The sequence below is a fragment of the Polypterus senegalus genome, chromosome 9, assembly GCF_016835505.1.
Source record: "Polypterus senegalus isolate Bchr_013 chromosome 9, ASM1683550v1, whole genome shotgun sequence".
In the NCBI taxonomy this organism is placed as follows: domain Eukaryota; kingdom Metazoa; phylum Chordata; class Cladistia; order Polypteriformes; family Polypteridae; genus Polypterus; species Polypterus senegalus.
Window position 1 is genome coordinate 157056265 of NC_053162.1, and position 18983 is coordinate 157075247.

Here is an 18983-nt window from a genome sequence, read left to right on the forward strand (position 1 = left end):
GTGATGGTCTGTGGTTGTTTTGCTGCTTCAGGACCTGGAAGGCTTGCTGTGATAGATGGAACCATGAATTCTACTGTCTACCAAAAAATCCTGAAGGAGAATGTCCAGCCATCTGTTCGTCAACTCAAGCTGAAGCGATCTTGGGTGCTGCAACAGGACAATGACCCAAAACACACCAGCAAATCCACCTCTGAATGGCTGAAGAAAAACAAAATGAAGACTTTGGAGTGGCCTAGTAAAAGTCCTGACTTGAATCCAATTGAGATGCTATGGCATGACCTTAAAAAGGCGGTTCATGCTAGAAAACCCTCAAATGAAGCTGAATTACAACAATTCTGCAAAGATGAGTGGGCCAAAATTCCTCCAGAGCGCTGTAAAAGACTCATTGCAAGCTATCGCAAACGCTTGATTGCAGTTATTGCTGCTAAGGGTGGCACAACCAGTTATTAAGTTCAGGGGCAATTACTTTTTCACACAGGGCCATGTAGGTTTGTATTTTTTCTCCTAAATAATAAAACCATCATTTAAAACTGCATTTTGTGTTTACTTGTGTTATATTTGACTAATGGTTAAATGTGTTTGATGATCAGAAACATTTTGTGTGACAAACATGCAAAAGAATAAGAAATCAGGAAGGGGGGCAAATAGTTTTTCACACCACTGTATGGTGTTACCTACAGAGGTTGCTCAAGAGATATCTCTGAACCCAACAGTAGATGAAGAGGCCCATGTAAATAAAAAGGAGTGATTTACTAACACTAAATAACTCAGGATTAGGAAGGATTAAAAATACATAAAATAACAAAGACTAAAATCTCTCTGGGTTTACCTAAGTACAAATAGGGTCCATTAAATTGGTGTGTCTGGTACAAATTATTAATTTTTTGTTGTTACAATGTCTTTTTAGTTTTATTTATTTTTGTTTCTTTTTTAATCATAAGTGCATCGCCATTTTGTAGACGTACCATGTAACAATTTAAAATGTTGATTTGTCTATGAGTGTATGTCCTTAACTTGGAGTGTCATTAGTGTGTGAGTGGTGGCAAATCACTTCCTGGCTAATCCACCGTGTAGCTCCAGGTAAGGATTTCCTGAGAAGTAGTGACAACCTCATCCAATAACAGTTGTTCTTGAACCTTGATGCCCTACCTCAGCTACTTTGTAAATGAAAAAAGTAAGTGGGAAAAGGAAGGGAAGAAGAAACAGAAACAAGAGGGAGAGAGTAAGAGAGAGATGGATTGTTCTTGTCAAAATTGTTCTAATGTTTGAAATGTGCTGGCCATAAAGAGTATGAAGTCTGTCATTCCAGGGGGGTTGTCAGTGTTAGGCTTTAAGATTCTTCAAATGATAAAGGATCCTGCATAAGAATTCTTCTAAATTCAACTAGTTGGATCCAGGTCAGACTTGCACTGTACAGTCTTGTCATCAACAACTGGTATGGACCTAAAATTACTCAGGTTTTGTAAAGCTCTTCCTCATTGATACTACTGAATGTGCCATTGCTGCATTTATACCAGTATATGTTTTATTAGTGACTTTTGGACTTTGCATTGGACCTACATTCATGACTGTTACATTTAGTATGTACATAAAGCTTATATGCCTGGGGTGTCACTGGGAGTGCCTAATTTCAAGTTATTATCTCATCCTGTGTAATGTGGATTTAATTTTTTTCTTAATATAATCATATTAGAATTTTTGCCAAATTGGCAGTTGCAAAATTCTCTGTATACATGTTGCTCCTGGGCCTACTCAGGATGTTAATTGGATTTATGGTTGGCCATCACAAAATTCTTTATTTAGCTAGCTACACTTTAGTTATTGGGGAAATAGCAACTCTTCTGTGGAAACCCAGAAGTCAGGAAATGGCTTGCTATAATTCTGTGTCTCTGTATTTCATGGGCACCACCATGTTGTGTGTCTGGATGCTATGCCTAGAACATCATCATGTTAGATAGTTTCTCTTATTAAACAGTGAAATACTGAACCATAATTCTTCAAAGGTTAGCCTTTGTGAGAAAACAAAAAATTCCGATATTAGTTCTGTTTCTGACTCTTGTTTTGCTTACACTTTGATTTTCCATTTTGTTTTGTCCTAAAAACAAATTTTATTGATTTATTGATTCAAAGAAAGATTTCTCTTGATCTCTGCCAATCAATATTCAAACTGCCCAATAAGATATTGTGGTGAGTGGCTGGGGGTGGTACCATGAGGGGGTGACCGCCCTGGTGGCTTTGGGGACCACGGGAACAGAACTTAGAAGCTCAACCCTATAGAGGCCCATGGTCACTGCCAGGGGGCACCCCAATGCCTAAGAAGCCTGAGCCCTCAGCACTTCCGCCACACCCGGAAGTGCTGGGGGGTTGAAGACCAGGGACACCCGGAGTGTTTCTAGGTGCCCAGCCCGTACTTCTGCCACACTTGGGAGTGCCGGTGAAAGCTAATCGGCAGGCACCTGGAGCACGTCCGGGTGTGTATTAAAGGGGGCTGCCTCCCTCCATTTGTAGGCTGGAGTCAGGTGGAAGTAGACGGAGCTCGGAGGAGAGGAGTGGAGGCGGTCAGAAGACAGACAGAGGCATTGTGAAGAGGCCTGGACTTTGAGGGCGATTGGTGCGGTGGCACTGGGTTTATGTTTGTTTCACCTTTGTAAATATCTTAAATAAACGTGTGTGGTGCTTCAAGAACCATGTCTACCTGTCTGTTTCCGGGCTGTTTCCCACAATATACAATGTTTAAATTCACTTTGGAAATTATACTATGAAGTGCCAACTGTACCAACAAATGCACAACTCACACTGCTTTCTACCTCCACCTTCTTGCATAACCATGCTGTAACTCTCCTCCTCCCACCTCATGAGTCCTTATCATCAGATAGGCTTTTAAACCCTGATCCATTTCTACTTCTCTGTGTATCCCAGGATCTACTTGCAGTGTACCAGATTATATTATGAGGCCCTGGGTCTGTACAACTAGAGATATATCTAGCAAAATGTTCCCTCTCTTTCACAGTAGTAGTGAAGCTCAGATGATCTATCATCTCCAGTATGCCTGAGGGACCACAAAAAATTATTCTAGCTCTATGTTGTGCCCTCTATTAAATTCTGCAATCCATATTAATGTCTCTCAGAGTTTTGCATTATCCCAGGCTGTAATGATAGATCCCATTTCTGTCCACAAATAGTGATAACAAGGATTCCCTCCACAATGGGCTATTTAAAGAACAATGTGGTCGGAAGTTGGTGTTCATTTCTGGACTGAAGACAGAACCAAATGGAACTCTGCAGCAGAGGACATTTCAAACCAGGTTTCTTTTCAATTCGTCCTTTTACTTTTGTGCACATTAAATGGAATCCCGGCTAGACCCCAACCCTTTGACATCTACCTATTGTCATTTCTTTTTACAATGTGTATGTTTTTGTTTTATGTTTCCACTCTTCATGCTTCCGTGTTATTTTCTTGAGTTTATACAGTACATGTATAATGTCTGAAAGGCATTTAAAGATTTTGGTCCAGAATGATGTAACTTTCACAGGTTGGATCTTGCCCTGGAAATATTTTGGACAATTTTAACGAGACAGATGTGCTTGATATTTAATTTTAAGTTGAATAATTGTATGCTTTGCGCATATGGAGCTCGAGTGAATTCTGTGTATCTGTATTTCCTTTTTCATTTGTAATTATTGTATAGATGGCTGGGCTGATGCACTTAATAAGAATAGACTGAACTAAAAAACAAGCTGAAAAAATGTTAATACAGGTGGTTTGCTTTTAAATTGCATTCTTGCAAGTGCTTTTTATGATACATAGAAAAATACCCTCGCTTCGCAGTGGCGAAGTACTGCTTTTAAATTTTTATTAAGAAGAAAAGTAAACCTTTTTAAACTGAGGGAAAATATACCAATAATTATTTGTTAAGGATCTCTTTGTATACCACATTGTGAGTTAAGCACTCTGTCTGTAATATGACCAGGCTGTGCGAGCTTACTCTTGAGCATGCAACGTATAGTTGGCCATGTGAAAAGCAATCTTGCCTCAAATCAATGGCAACCTTTTGTAGGGTCTGTCTCAGAGACTTATTAATTGTCATCGCGAAGCAGAGCTTTACTGGAAATTGGAGGCATTTGAATTGAAATCGGAGATCAGAGGGTATAAAGGGGATGCGAGGAATAAAAACTCTCTCCCCTGAGCAACTGCCAGTAAAAATAGTTGCCTCAGTTAGGTTTTTTTGCAGACACGTGACCTGAAGCCTCTTTCCGTTATAAAGTTTCGGTGGCTGTAAGTTTTTCAGTAACATCATTGGTGTCCCAACCTTCAAAATTAGATTATGCTCAGGAGTGCCTCGAGGATTCAGAGTGTGGATAAACTCTAGAGACAGCGTGTCTATTAACTTGTGGATTTTTCTGTGAGTATTTGGTGGCAGCGTCACGAAGTTGTTTCCGCGGAGCTCAGCTCGGAGCGAAATTAAGTAAATGAAATGAGGTGAATGGGAGGGGAGATGATGACGCGACTCCCCCACCCGCCTTAACTCTCAATCCCCACACAAACACAGTCTCTCGGATCTCAACTCTCCTTTATATAAATCAGTAAAGGAGAGAGGACTAAACACTAAGGAAAAAGAACGGCAAGACCGTGTCAGCTGTGGAGCTCAGCTCGGAGCGAAATGAAAAAAATGAAATGACGTGAATGGGAGCGGAGATGATAACATGAATCCCCCACCTGCCTTAACTCTTCATCCCTCCACAAACACAGTCTCTCGGCATGACAAACGCTAGCGGCAGCGTGTCTATGAACTTAATCTAAAGTTAAGCTTTACACCTTGCTTTCCTATTCGGTTGCATAAGCACAGTCCTTCACCGGCAATTTTAACTCTGTTACAGCAATTTTAACTCTGTTACAAAGTGATCAAAAGTCTCGTTTATACCCTTCGATTTCTCATTATACTTGTATCTCGCGAATATCGTATTTGCCTTAGGCATGACAAACGCCAGCGGCAGCGTGTCTATGAACTTAATTTAAACTTAAGCTTTACACCGTGCTTTCCTATTGATATGTTCTCAAAGGCTTGTTCAGCTTCAGAGGGTTGTTCCTTTCTTACTGCATCAATAAACAGCTCGTCTTCCTCTTTATTTCCCAGTCCTGCAAACTATAGCGAATTGGTTCAATTTACCACATTTTTTACACTGTCTTCCATTAGCTGGACATTGACTTTTTCCACGGTGTGCTTTGTTTCCCAGTTGCTGCACTTATGAATATGCTTGTATGCATCACTCACTTCATATTCTTTTGCTGCCTTCTCAATTGTGTAATGCGTTTTTTTTATGCGCTCTTTGGAGCTCTTGCTTGTTTTTTGCGTACTGCGTTCACAGTCAGTTCACGTGAGCCACTCGGAGTACATGCATCTAAGGTTCTCAGTTATGCTTATGCTATCTCGTGCGATGTTGCGATGTCCATGGCTTTATTTAATGTTAGCTAAGACCCAGGACCTAAAAGTTTCTCTCACACTTTCGCTGAGTTTGTGCCAAACACTAGTCTATCCCTGACCATCTCATCTTCGTTTGCATAAGCACAGTCCTTCACCCGCGAATATTTAGCGGCTGCATGTCTATTGGATTGCTGCTGACGGACGGCCTTATATGGGCAGGCACTCAATTACATGGGAGGCGTGATGATGCGGGACACAACTCCGCCTCACGTGGCGACCGAGCTGCAGGCTACAGCCGTATATATGTATGTAAGTAGGTTCCAGTTATGACCCTTATACATAGAATTTCAAAATGAAACCTGCCTAACTTTTGTAAGTAAGTTGTAAGGAACGAGCCTGCCAAATTTCAGCCTTCTACCTACACGGGAAGTTGGAGAATTAGTGATGAGTCAGTCAGTCAGTCAGAGAGTCAGTCAGTCAGTCAGTCAGTCAGTCAGTGAGGGCTTTGCCTTTAATTAGCATAGATTTTAATTCTTCGAAGAAGAGTGAATAAAGCTAGAGTTTAAGAAATGTATTTGCAGAAGGGATTCCATTAAAGGGGCCTCTAATATTGATTACAGTGGTAAGAAAAAGCTACTAGAACCATGCTTTGCAGTTGTAAGGTTGATTTCCTGATGTTGGTTTGATTTCTTGATAGATCAGACTTTACAAAATATATTGAGTTGAAAGCAGATCTTCACCTTGCTTCTTTTTGTTCTGAACAGTTGGATGATCACTCACTTCTGGTTGATTTGCATCAGATGCCTCTCACAAACCTTGCCGTTCTCTTTGAAAAAAAACAGCAGGTGAGTAGGCAGTATCTGTATCTCTGAGCCTATGCCTAGCGAGGCAAGACATCCAGTCAGAAAGAAAATGACTGTAAAAGTAGGTATTTATGAAAAAATGCTAAACAGTAGGCAGTTAAAAAAAGACATGTTAAGTAGTTAAATAAGAAGGAATACATAGGAAAAAGTAGGTCACCGCATGCATTTTTGGGTGTTAATCTCTTTCATTAGAAACCAGGACTGCGAGCTGCGTTGAAAACTGGAGTCACCATAGTCATCACAGAGCCAGCCTTATAAGACATACTGTATGTCTTGAGACACCCATGATTGAATCTGACCTAAAAGTGGGTGGGAACAAGTAGACAGTTCACTCATTTTGAAATTTCTAAAGAAATCCAACACCTTATGAAGATGGAGTTCAGAGCTAGGGTGAAGATTTAAACAACAAAATGTGAGAGCACAGTTGATAACCTGGTGTGATCGACAGCAAGCTTGTAGTCATAAACTTCTAGGGCTGGATAGTCTCTTAAAAAGACCTCTGTTAAATATACATGTGTTTTGTGAGTATGCAGAGAGCACATCACATGTGTTAAAATTAAATGTACTGTATATTCTTGCGCATAAGCTGGGTCCTGATACGTGAAAAATTGATCATAAAATCAGACCCCAACTTATACGCCTGTTCAAAAATACATTTAATTTTTGTTTCTCAGATACATCGAATTTTGTTGCTGCAGCGCAGTTACCAATTTCTATCGCCACTTCAACGTCTTTTTATTTAAAACCAGTTTCATATATTTCTTATGATCAAACGCTCCATCATAGATAAGGGATGCTCTTCCGATAAAGATGTATGAGGAAGTGAGATACAAAAAACTCAAAACAGTGCAAACGTCAGTTTGGAATAGTTCAGTATTACCATGTGGTCATGTAGGGCAGAAATAAAAAGGCAGTGTGCTCCATGGTCACTCTCTCAGGTGAGTGTTAGCATAGCATAATCTCTTGGACCAATAGCGTGAGTTTTCCTCATTCGACTAATATGACTGACATTATAAAATACCGGAAGTTATATGGTAAAAATCAAGCCCCGACTTATCCATGGGAGAACTTAAACACAAGTATATACAGTAACCTGTTGCAAACAGAAAACATTTCTGTAAAACCAGATTATATGTTGGCATTCAAAGGCATTACTGGACTGCCGCTGGCTGTATGTGGTCATTGATATCAGTTACAAGTCAGCAATCTCCTTTCAAAGAGATGCTGAAAGAAATAGTAGCTACATTCAAGGAAAAGATGGACTTTAAATTATACATTTAAACTATATAATATGTTGTCACACCCATTTGAAAGGAGGTAAAAAGAACTACCATTAAGTCAGTTGTTAAAGGACAGCCACAGGAGATATAAACTTCAGTCCTCGGCACACTGGAAAAAGTAAATGTGACTAAAGACACTGACACCGCTCCAGCAGAACCACACATGAGGCTGCACAGCACCTAACATCTCACAATGCCGCTTAACAAATTATTAAATTAAGTTAGGATTACTGTCTAATTGGAAATGCCAAACATGCCATATCTGAATATGTTCGCAGTGTATTGACACATAGTATATATACTTTGGCCAGGTGCAAGAATGACAGTTCGCAGAAAAATAAAAAGTTAGGACACCAAACAGGTCATCTTGTTTAATTGAACAAAATCCTACAAAACAAAATGCCTCTTGGCCTTATACAGCCAGCCCTGGACCAAATATAAACAAAAAGTATTTGTCTCTTAGTCGTAGAAGTGAGGGTCATCACACTGGAGCTCTGCCCGGCGGGTCGGTCGGTAAAGACTCTTCCTTCCATGCAGCCATGCTTCTTATAGAGGACTGACTTGAAGGGGCGGGGCTAAGTGCCTTCACTGGGTGGTTTCTCTGAGCTCCAAGTTGAGAAGAAGGAGAGAATGTTAGCAACACAGCCCCTCTCGCTCTGGAGGGTTATCACATATCACATCATAAAATGTTGTAATTATAGACCACAATGCTTCTCAAAAAACTATTTGCTGCTGTTATGCCATATGACAGCAAGATAAATGAATTAATCACTATGCTTCAGGTATTGAGCTCTTGCATTGATAACAGCAATTGTACCATTCTGTTTCGTATTAGTGCCAAGTCTTTTGTTCAGTTTCTGTTTCTCTGTTCTTTCCAATTTACATTTGTGGACACTGTAACCCCAAACATTTAAAGTGAATGGAGAAAAGGAATTCTTGGCGTGTTTTTAGGGCAAAACCTTTTGGACTTGACCTTTTCAGTAGCAAATTTCAATATTATTTACTATAAACTTTTTATGAAGCTGTCCCCCTAAGATTATTATAGGGCAGTCTACATAAATCACCTCAGAACTTTATAGAGCACTCAAGGTTTTCATTATAGCATTACTAGAAGAAACAAAACACAATGAATAAGTGTCTCTGGTTTTATCATTGGAAATTAAATGTACACTATACAAGGTTCTTTTCCAAAGAAGGGATAATTTGATGAAAATAGCAACAAATTCCATTGTAATACACTTGGGAAAGAAAAAGAATGGAAAAAACATAGTAAAAAGCACTAAAAAAACAAACAGCAGTGAGAGCACCTCTAACAAGAGGACATGACACTTAAATCAGCCTTATCAATAAAGGCTATGTTTCCCACAGTGTTTTCCTTACATTTGGAATTTTAAACAGGTCTGATTTTTGTCCTGCCTTGCCCTCTCTGGAGTTTTTAGGCACTGTCAAACTCTATGAGGTAAGGAGGGGACTAGACCATTTATGGCTTTATATAACACAAGTGAAGGTTGTCAGAATTGAAGTAATTTTTTGTTTGCTTTAGTTTACTTTTCACAGTCTTGTTCATTATCGTCATCATCTGTGCCATTCTGAGAACCTGCTGTTAAAACGCAGACTGTTCTCAGGGAGTGTGAGCATGTGAGCATGGCTTGGTGTGTGATTCACAATGGTCACGCTATATAAGACTGACTTGCGGTTTGTTTAGTGTCTGTTCTTTGCTTTTTCAAAGATAAGACTCCCCAGTGCAAATAGTTTCACTTTTTCAGCTAATTAAATTCTAGTTTGGTTTAGTGGTTTTTAGTCTCTTGCCTGTTTGTAATGTGTTATTTTTGCTTTTAATTTTTTAATGCCACTTCATATATGATTACCTTTGCTATTTGCAGCCATAATAGCCAATATTTTTATTTCAGTGTCTTTCTTTAAAATCCATTTAGCCTTCATGGATATTCCCCTGGCACCATGAAATAATATTAAATACTGTACCTAGCACTTGCCTGAACCATCTGGCATGCTGGGTTTGAATCCCACACATTCCCTATATCTTTGTAGAACAAATGTGTGGGTATTTGTGTGGGGGCCTACATTTAAGAGCCTTTACTTTTGGTCTTACATGCATAATTAATGAGATTTACTCACTAAAACTGTACACTCTTAAAAATACGGGTTCTTTAATAACATTATGCTTCTTTACTGGGTTGTGGGGTTGCTCACAAAACTATTTACTTGGTTTCATTCTGGGAAGGGTACTCTGCATTTGAAGTTGGTTCTTTGTGCTTTATAAAAACCTACTAATATGCAGACAAAAAAACTTAAATGTTTAAAGTATGGTAGGCTACCTAGCAGGACAATAACAGATTAAGAAAACCTGGATTTAACCTGTGCTATATGCAGCAAGAGCCCTTTTGAATTCATAACTCATTAGTATTTTAAAAATCTGTCATGGGGCAGCATGGTGACTCAAGTGGTAGTGCTGCTGCCTTGCAGGAAGAAGCCAAGGGCTCACGTCCCTGGTCCTCCTTGTCTTGAGTTTGAATGTTCTCCCTTTGCGTGTATGGGTTGCCTCAAGATGCTCTGGTTTCCTCCCCAAGTTCAAAGACTTTCAATTTTGGTGGTAAATTGGCCCTAGTGTGTTGCTGAGTGTGTGCGTGAGTGTGTGTGTTTGTCCAACAATGTACTTGCACCCTGTCCAGGATTTGTTCTTGCCTTCCATTTTATGCTAGCTGGAATTGGGCTCAGCACCACCGCAACCCTATATTTGACTAAGCGGGTTAAAAAAGAACTGACTGACTGTTACCATCTATTCATGGTTATTTATAATATGGAGGCTGTTATGGATCTCAATAAATTGGGGAGCCAAAAATGGTTCCCCTATGGCATTGTTCTGAAGAACCACTCTGGAACCTTTATTTTTAAGAGTGAATTTATGTCACTAATGTTGTAATATAATCAGACTGAACAAAGTAATTGGTTGGAGCACCAGTCAGATGGACCCCATTTAATAGGCAGGCCTGTTAAATATAACAACAAAAATTAATGAAAATAATGATGAGGAGCAAATAGGTCCATTCTCTATCTTAAGGGTTGCTACTAGATTAAGAGACCTCTTCTACCAGTTGTGGATGCATAACTGAATGCTGACTTCCAGCTATTGTTGTACTGTTGTTATATGCAAATTGGAATAGGCAAGGGTGTTGTGACACCAGAGCAAGTGATGTTTGAGTTCTTCCAGATGGTCGATGTGCATTCCTAGGGCAAAAGGAGAGAAGGAGCCACCAACATCGCTGACCCATGGTTTTGAGGTGAATTACATTTCACATGAGAACTTAAAGAAGCACAGTGCTTTCCCATGTCTGCAAATGTATAACAGCAAAGGTAACAGTCCTAGAATAGATTTCTCAAGGACTTTGCTGATTACATCAATTGATGCTGTACATTTTCCTCTGTTTTACATATTTTGTCTCCTGCCTATAACCTGCTTGGAAAGGAAATATTATAATTTACCACTGATGCCCACTGATTAGTGGCTTCAGGATTTATGTTCAGTGCTGAACTGCATCAAAGGCTATTTGATATACTAAGTAGTCAGAAAAGCAGAGAGAACATGGTGTTGTCACTTAAAATATTGATTTTATAATTGTAGCCTTCTAGTTAATTTATTGGCATTGATATAAGAGATACTTTGACTTTTTCTGCTGACAGATTTCAGGTGATAGGCCTTAACCCCGAAAGTAATGTTAAGATGAACATGAGTGCAGTGTATTCTGGAAAATCTGAAAGGCAAAGCAGGATTCAGAGTATTTTGCTTAGTTAGAAAGTGCAGCTATTGATTCCCATAGGGAAATAGCCTTGAGATTTGTGATAATGATTCCATAAAATTAGATTTTTTGTGATTTTAATAAGAAGTTAAGCAAAATGACACCTTTTATTGGCTAACTAAAAAATAAACTGAAAAGTATCATGGTATGCTGAGCTAATGTAGATGAATTCAAGTAAACCAGTAGTTCCTTATGTGCAAGAAGGAAGAGTGAGAATAACTGCCTTTTATTATAAATTTTTTTTCCTAAAAGAGTTTTCTTTGTTCAGATGCTGTTTTTCTGACACTTTTGTAAAGAGGTCAGGTCACTTGTATTTCCTGTCAGGCGCAGAGCCGTTCAAAGTTTCTAATCTAGTGTGGCACAATGTGATTCACAAGGGAATCAGAGATAAATCTATCGGAGTTGGCATTTTGTTATTTGTAATGTGTTCTGATTAATTTCTGAAGACCCTGTCCAGTTTTATCAAACACTAACAGATGCATTATGTTATGTACAGTAATCCCTCGCTATATCGCGCTTCAACTTTCGCAGCTTCACTCTATCGCGGATTTTAAATGTAAGCATATCTAAATATATATCACGGATTTTTCGCTAGTTCGTGGATTTCTGCGGACAATGGGTCTTTTAATTTATGGTACATGCTTCCTCAGTTTGTTTGCCCAGTTGATTTCATACAAGGGACGCTATTGGCGGATGGCTTAGAAGCTACCCATTCAGAGCATGTATTACATACTGAATAAAACTCCTCAATGATATACGATATGCTTCCCGCGCGGTGCTTGATTGTTTGCTTTTCTATGTCTCTCTCACTCTCTCTGCCTGATGGAGGGGCTGTTTGCACAGAGGCTGTTTGCCTAGAGGATATGGACGCTCCTCTACAAAATGCCGCTTTATCGCGGCGCTCCAGCATACTTAAAAGCCCAAAAGCACATATTGATTTTTTGATTGTTTGCTTTTCTGTCGCGCACGCTCTGTCTCTGACATTCTCTGCTCCTGACACGCATTCTTTGAAGAGGAAGATATGTTTACATTCTTTTAATTGTGAGAAAGAACTGTCATCTCTGTCTTGTCATGGAGCACGGTTTACAATTTTGACTAAAGGGTGTTATTTCATGTCTAGAGGGCTCTAATAATGTTAACAGTGTGGGAGAGTTTATAAGGGCTTAAAATATATAAAAATAACCATACAAACATATGGTTTCTACTTCGCGGATTTTCATCTATTGCGGGGGGTTCTGGAACGCAACCCCCGCGATCGAGGAGGTATTACTGTAATCCTGTTGAATTCAGTAAAACACAAAGGCAAGTTGAAAAATCAATGATTAGTTTAACTGAAAAATATAATAACAGATCAGCGGCTCTTACTTTCACTTTCAATCTTACATACCCTTGAAGTGTACCACGTTTGCTACTCTCCAGTGTCCTGTGACCTCTTGTCAGTTCAGTGAGTTCAAAACTGTCTTGTCTATGCTAGCCTTATCAAGGCACATTCCCATGGCAGCCTCAAAGAACTTGTACGATTTTTAACAAACTCTCCCATGAAGAATACTCCTCCAGCCTTCACAACCATTTTTTCTGTGTTGTTATTAGTTCTTATATCACTCTCCTATATTTGAGAATTGTTTAGATTTTAACTTTGTGGAGGCACTGCAGTTGAGTGGATAATCATGATTCAGCTATATAATATTAACACATTTATAGTGTATCTTTCATCTGCATTAACATTGCTAGTATGTGCCACAGAACTTACCACTCAGACTATATAGGCTACAGCATTAGTGCACTACTGACAGCAGGTTATGCTGGGTGCTTTTACATAAGTGAACAAGGAAAAACATCTGTACAAATTGACATCATATTGACAAATAGCAATCTGTGATGACAGAATCTGTACAATGGAAAAGGAATGCATAGGGATAAAGAACAGAACTAATTAGATAAGAGCATTTGTTAAGGGTGTACATGGCAGGAACAGGAGGTAACATTGTGTTCAGACTGCCTGTGGGAAGAAGTTATTGTACAGACTGGTAGTGTTGGTAGGCAGACATAGATGCCTTCATTCAGATTTAAGCAAGGAAAAGAGATTCTGGGATGAGTCCTCCACAATGCTTAGGGCCTTATACATGCACTGCTTTGCAAACATGTCTATGATACAAGGGAGAAAAATCCCAATGATGGTCTTTGCAGTGCTAACTATCCATTATATGTTCTTGTAATAAGATGCACTACAGTTCTTATGCCAGACAGTGTTTGCAGGATGCTTTCAATGGTGCCCCTATGTAATGTGTTGTGTGCAGGGTGGTCCAGATCTAATTATGCAGATCCAGATCGTCTGGATGACTTTGATTTATGCGGGGACGATTTCAGTTCAGCATGAAGACGATTCTTCATGTGGTCAATTCGCACACATCTCAATGGTCCGGGATTTTTCGGGTGATTTTCTATGTAATAAACTTAATAAGTTATTACGTAATGAAAATTGCATAATTAGATCTGGACCACCCTATATATGGTATGCCAGGCTTGCCCTCTCCTGCAACTGGAGTCACTGCTGTGCCTTCTTGGTCAAGGGGGAAGTATTGATAGACCATGTCTATCAGAGAAAGGTTGGTTGCACCAATCTATTGGTTGCTCCACTTCCATTCTATACTTTTTATCATTTCGATTGCTGATGAGACCCATTACCATAGTGTCATCAGTAAACATTATAATTCTGTGGGAGCTCTACGTCACAGAAGAGTCATGAGTTGGAAAGGTAAACAGAGTTGAGCTGAGCATCCATTTCTAGGGGGCTCCAGTGCTCATCATTATGGTACTGGAAATGTTATTGCCAATGCTGATGTTATTATGGTGCTATAGATGTCATTTTTGATGCAGACTGTGCAATTTTTCTACCAGAAACGTCACAGTTTTCTTTCAAAGGGTAGAACTCAAATCCAGAATTTTCAGTGTTCCTATTGGGTGCTGAAGTATGATGGTATTGAATGATGAACTGAAGTCAATAAACAGCATTCTGATGTTGGTGTTTTTCTTTTCCAGGTGAGACATGAATAGGTAAAGGAAAGATATTATGGCATCTTAAGTGAACTGGTTGGAGTGATAGGCAAACAGTGGTGGGGGGGGGGAGGTGTTGGGGGTCATGTGATGCAGAGAGTTGTGTTTTCACAAGTCTGATGATTAACCTCTTGAAGCACTTGTTGATGATGGGTGTGAGTGCTACAGGGTGACTGTCATTGAGGCATGAAATAATTGATTTCTTTAGCACTGGTATAATGTATTGTCAATGAGCTAAGTAAAAAAAAAACATACGCAGTTTAAAGATAATCACTCTAATTAGAAATCAGTCATTTTTGAAATATGAGACTAGTGAAGATTTCTGAAGAATATGATTTGACACTATGGACTGTAGGCAGTGCTTGTGCATCGGCCCAGAATCCTAATGATGACCAGAAGGAGAAACAAGGGAACATCAAAAGTACGACATAACAAAAAATAAAAAACATATATCTCCTTTGGGACTACTTAAGCTGCAGTAATCCCCTGCTTACTTTCCAATATTTTGTCTCTTCCTTCTCCTTCTGTTCAGCTGAGGTCTTGTCACCAGCTGCATCCCAACTCTAAGCTCATTGGACCAGAGGAATCAAGGCTCTTTTATGTTGTGTGCCAACAGACTCCTTCTCGGTACCCCACCCGCAAGCACTTCTGGGGTCCTGGCTGATATCAGTCTCTGGTGTTGTATGGGTAAAACTCCCCCTAGCATCATCAGGTGTCCATGCAAGCCAACAACACTGCAGTGGTATACTGGAGAAGGCCAGATTGTTTCTCTTCCCAGTACCTTTGCTAGGCTACAATGTATTGCACCCCCTGTGGCTTAGGGAAACTCAAACTCCACCATAGGGCTTACACGACTAGTTTTGAATGACCTCCAGCTGTGATGGTAGTGTTCCCTGGTGGGTGTTGAGGAAAAACATTTTGTATAAATGTGTAAAGTGCTTTGACTCCTGTTTAACTAAGACATTCTATACCATTTGTACCTATCACATCACTAAAGAAATGAGATGATGACAATTAATCATTTTTATTTTGTTCTCAATACAAACTTATACACAAGATATCCTCTTTTAGATATAGAAATTTGCCAAAGGCTTTTAAACTATTTAACAATTTTGGAATTTTTTGATAATATTATGATAGAGGTGCATTAAAGATTATACCATTTACTTGTATGCTGATTGGTATTAACTAATGCGTCTATTGACTGTGTGCAAGTTAAATTAACTTGCTTAAGATGCTTTTTTATATTTTCCAGTCTTGTCATTCTGAACTTACTTGTGCACATGGCAGGCTCCTTCAAGCTTGTTGTAATAAAGGACATCCTGCAAGTGAGCATTCTTAATTTAGCTTGAACTTGAACTTTGATTTGGCTATCACAATACTTTTGCTTCTTTGGGTTCATTTTCCTTCTCACCAGTGGATCTGGATTACTTAGAGCAAGTTTTGCATCAAGGCATGTCACACTTTCTTAGAAAATAAGATAACCTACCTTCCCTTTCAACTCTTTAATAATGAATTTACTGTACTTTGCCAATTTCTTTAAACTGACATTATTCACTGTTTTACTGATGCCTTCTCTCCTGCTCCATTTTTTGTGCTTTTGATGTGCATACAAATATCCTCTGGAAAGGAACATAACAAATATTAGCCCGTAGTGACATTATGAGCGTAACAGAAAAAAGGCTAATGTAGATGGCAAGAAAAGAATATTAATCATTATCAGAAAATGTCTTGTTGGTCAAAATAAACATCTCAGCAAGCCAATTTTGGCATATGAGCTGTGGTTTGGATAGCTACTGATGGCCATTGTCAGCTATTTCTGTTATCCAATAAATAGAATTGCCCACTAAATGCTAGTTTAGCTATACTGGTAGCAAAATAACTCAGCAGTAATTCATATATTAGTGTGTATGATTCAGAAAACTGACAGTTATTTCATCTTTTAAAAAAAACACTCCATGAAAGCAACTGGATGTTCTTTAGTGATGGGGTTTCAACTGCTGCTGCTGCACCTTGTCATTGTCGTAGTTCCCTCAGTTTAACCACTGTAACAATTGTAGGGGGTGTACCAGACACCCAACCCGACACAGACAGACACTAGAGGCACACTTATAAAAACAAAGACGTTTTTCTTTTCTTTTTTTCTTCACCTGCGGACAACGTCTCTTTCTTTTTTTTTCTCCTCCACTCCTCTCCAGCAAGCTTAGTCTCCCTCCTCCCGACTCTGGCTCCCAGAGTGGTGGCTGCTGGCTCCTTTTATAGCCCACCCGGAAGTGCTCCAGGTGTTTGATAACCTATTTCCGGTTGCACTTCCAGGTGTGGTGAAAGAACCACCCACACGGGCTCAGGAACAACTGCATCACCCACTGGTGGATCCCAACAGGGTTGTACAGAAATCCATCTCCCATGGAGCCCTGCGTGAATCCGAGGCACCACTGTCACTTAGCATCCCTGGGGGTAAGGGTGGTCCTGTTCTGTCCATGTTTGCTCCCCTGGTCCCCTCAGTGAAGAGGTGTCCCGTCCGAACAAGGACCCTGGCCATCTGTGACACCACAAGATGCTGCACAGCTGTAACCATTTTGAAAACCAGAACATGCATCTTTTTGATTTGGTCATACAAATCTGACAAGTGGAGCAGTCAATTATCTGGGGCCTTATGTATAATGCCATATGTAGAATTCTCACTATAACATGGCGTAAGCACAAAAGCCGAAACGTGCTTACGCACAGAAAAATCCAGATGCAGGAATCTGTGTGTACTCCAACTTTCACATTCTTCCTCAACATAAATCCCGGTCAGTGTGAAAACTAACGCACGTGCATGCGCCTTATGTCCCGCCCCAACTCCTCCCAGAATTACACCTCTTTGAATATGCAAATCAATATAAATCACCCTTAAGCTCAGCCTTCTATGAAAAGACGATGGGAAAAGCAAGGGGGGAAATTAAAGAATTTCAGCGAATACCAAGTGGAGGCAAAGAAAAAACATACTATTTGTTTAATTAAAATGTGGTGTAATCAACAAAAGGAAGTTGATTGAGTGACATAGCGTGTTGGAGAAACTTAAAAGCTCAAGTTCACAAAGTCACACAATGCCAAAATAAAAAAGAAGTCACATATCAAAGTCGCTGTAAAAGACGAGTTGTAGTTCACTGTCTGAGTGTCATATGAAAGCTTATTAGGGTACATAGAAAAAAAACGCACACAGTGAGAAAAAAGCACGAAATGTCAACTTCAATCTCGAAGTTTCCACTTTAATCATGTCGTTTATTTTGTCATTAAAGTAGAACATCATAAACGTCATCTTAAAATCATTTAATTAACCAGTTTCTCAAATCACACTGTAGTTAAAATAGCACGTTAAATACTTTGTTTTGTATTTGATTTTCTATGTGCTCTATGTGTGTGAATCACTACTTGCTTCTTAAACCGGCTCTCTTCCTCCGACTGGACACAGAATCCATTACATTTGTGATATTACAGCTTTCTGAATAACTAAAATGCTGAGATGTATATATAATATCATTTTCATGATGATAGGAGTTAAAGCACATTATAAACATGGGTTTCACGGTGTAGTGATTGTGTGCGACCTTCGATGAAATTATTTATTGCAGCAGTACTCATGGGCGGCTCTAGGCTTGTGGCGGCACTGGGCAGAGAAAGAATCGGTGGCCCTTCGCCGCCAATGTCAATATGGTATCTTATGCATGGTGGATGGCCACGTCGGTTGCGGACACTGCATAGCCGTCTCGTGCTCATAACACAAGCGTTTAACTTTTGTCGAAATATGCCGCTGCGTTTTTAGCTGTGTTGTTATTTTCTCTTTCTGTTTTATATTCAATATATATTGGCGTGGCCGCCCCTGCAGTCCTTGCTTTTCTTGCAAAGTACTCCAAGTAACCGATCGCCACAAAATCAGCTCTGTAGTAGACATTAAGCCATCTGTATGCTTAGAGCGCCAATTCTTCAAAACGTTTAAGGAACATTGAAATATCTTCGTAGTACATGTTTAATTATTCTATCCTTCACGCCAGTCCCAGTGAAGAATATAGATTATTTAAATGAAGTTAAAGTTTTATCTGTATAATATAATACACATATTTTGCTGCATTTCATCTTAATAATAATACCATCATCATATTTAAATACACGCTTTATAAAGTGGTGCAGGTTGTGCAATATTATAACTGTAGTGCAAGTTTGCAGTGAGGTAATTGTACTTATAAGTACAAACAATTCTACAAGGAGCAATTGATTGAGTGTGTTTATAGTTCTTGGGATGAAACTGTTTCTGAGGTCTGTACAGGAAAGGCTTTGAAACATTTTGCCGTGGCTGAGGTAGCATGTGTTTGAAGCTGTATACCGATAATTCTCTTTCCGATCAGCTGCTGCTGTGATTCACATTCAGATACAGTGATATAAATACTCCGAGTCGTGCAGTGAGAGTAATATGGAAAAAGATGATCTGTTGTGGCAAGCCTAATGGGAGCAGCTGAAAAAAGAAGAAGAAGAAGAAGGTGCAGTGAGAGTAACAACGCTAAAGCA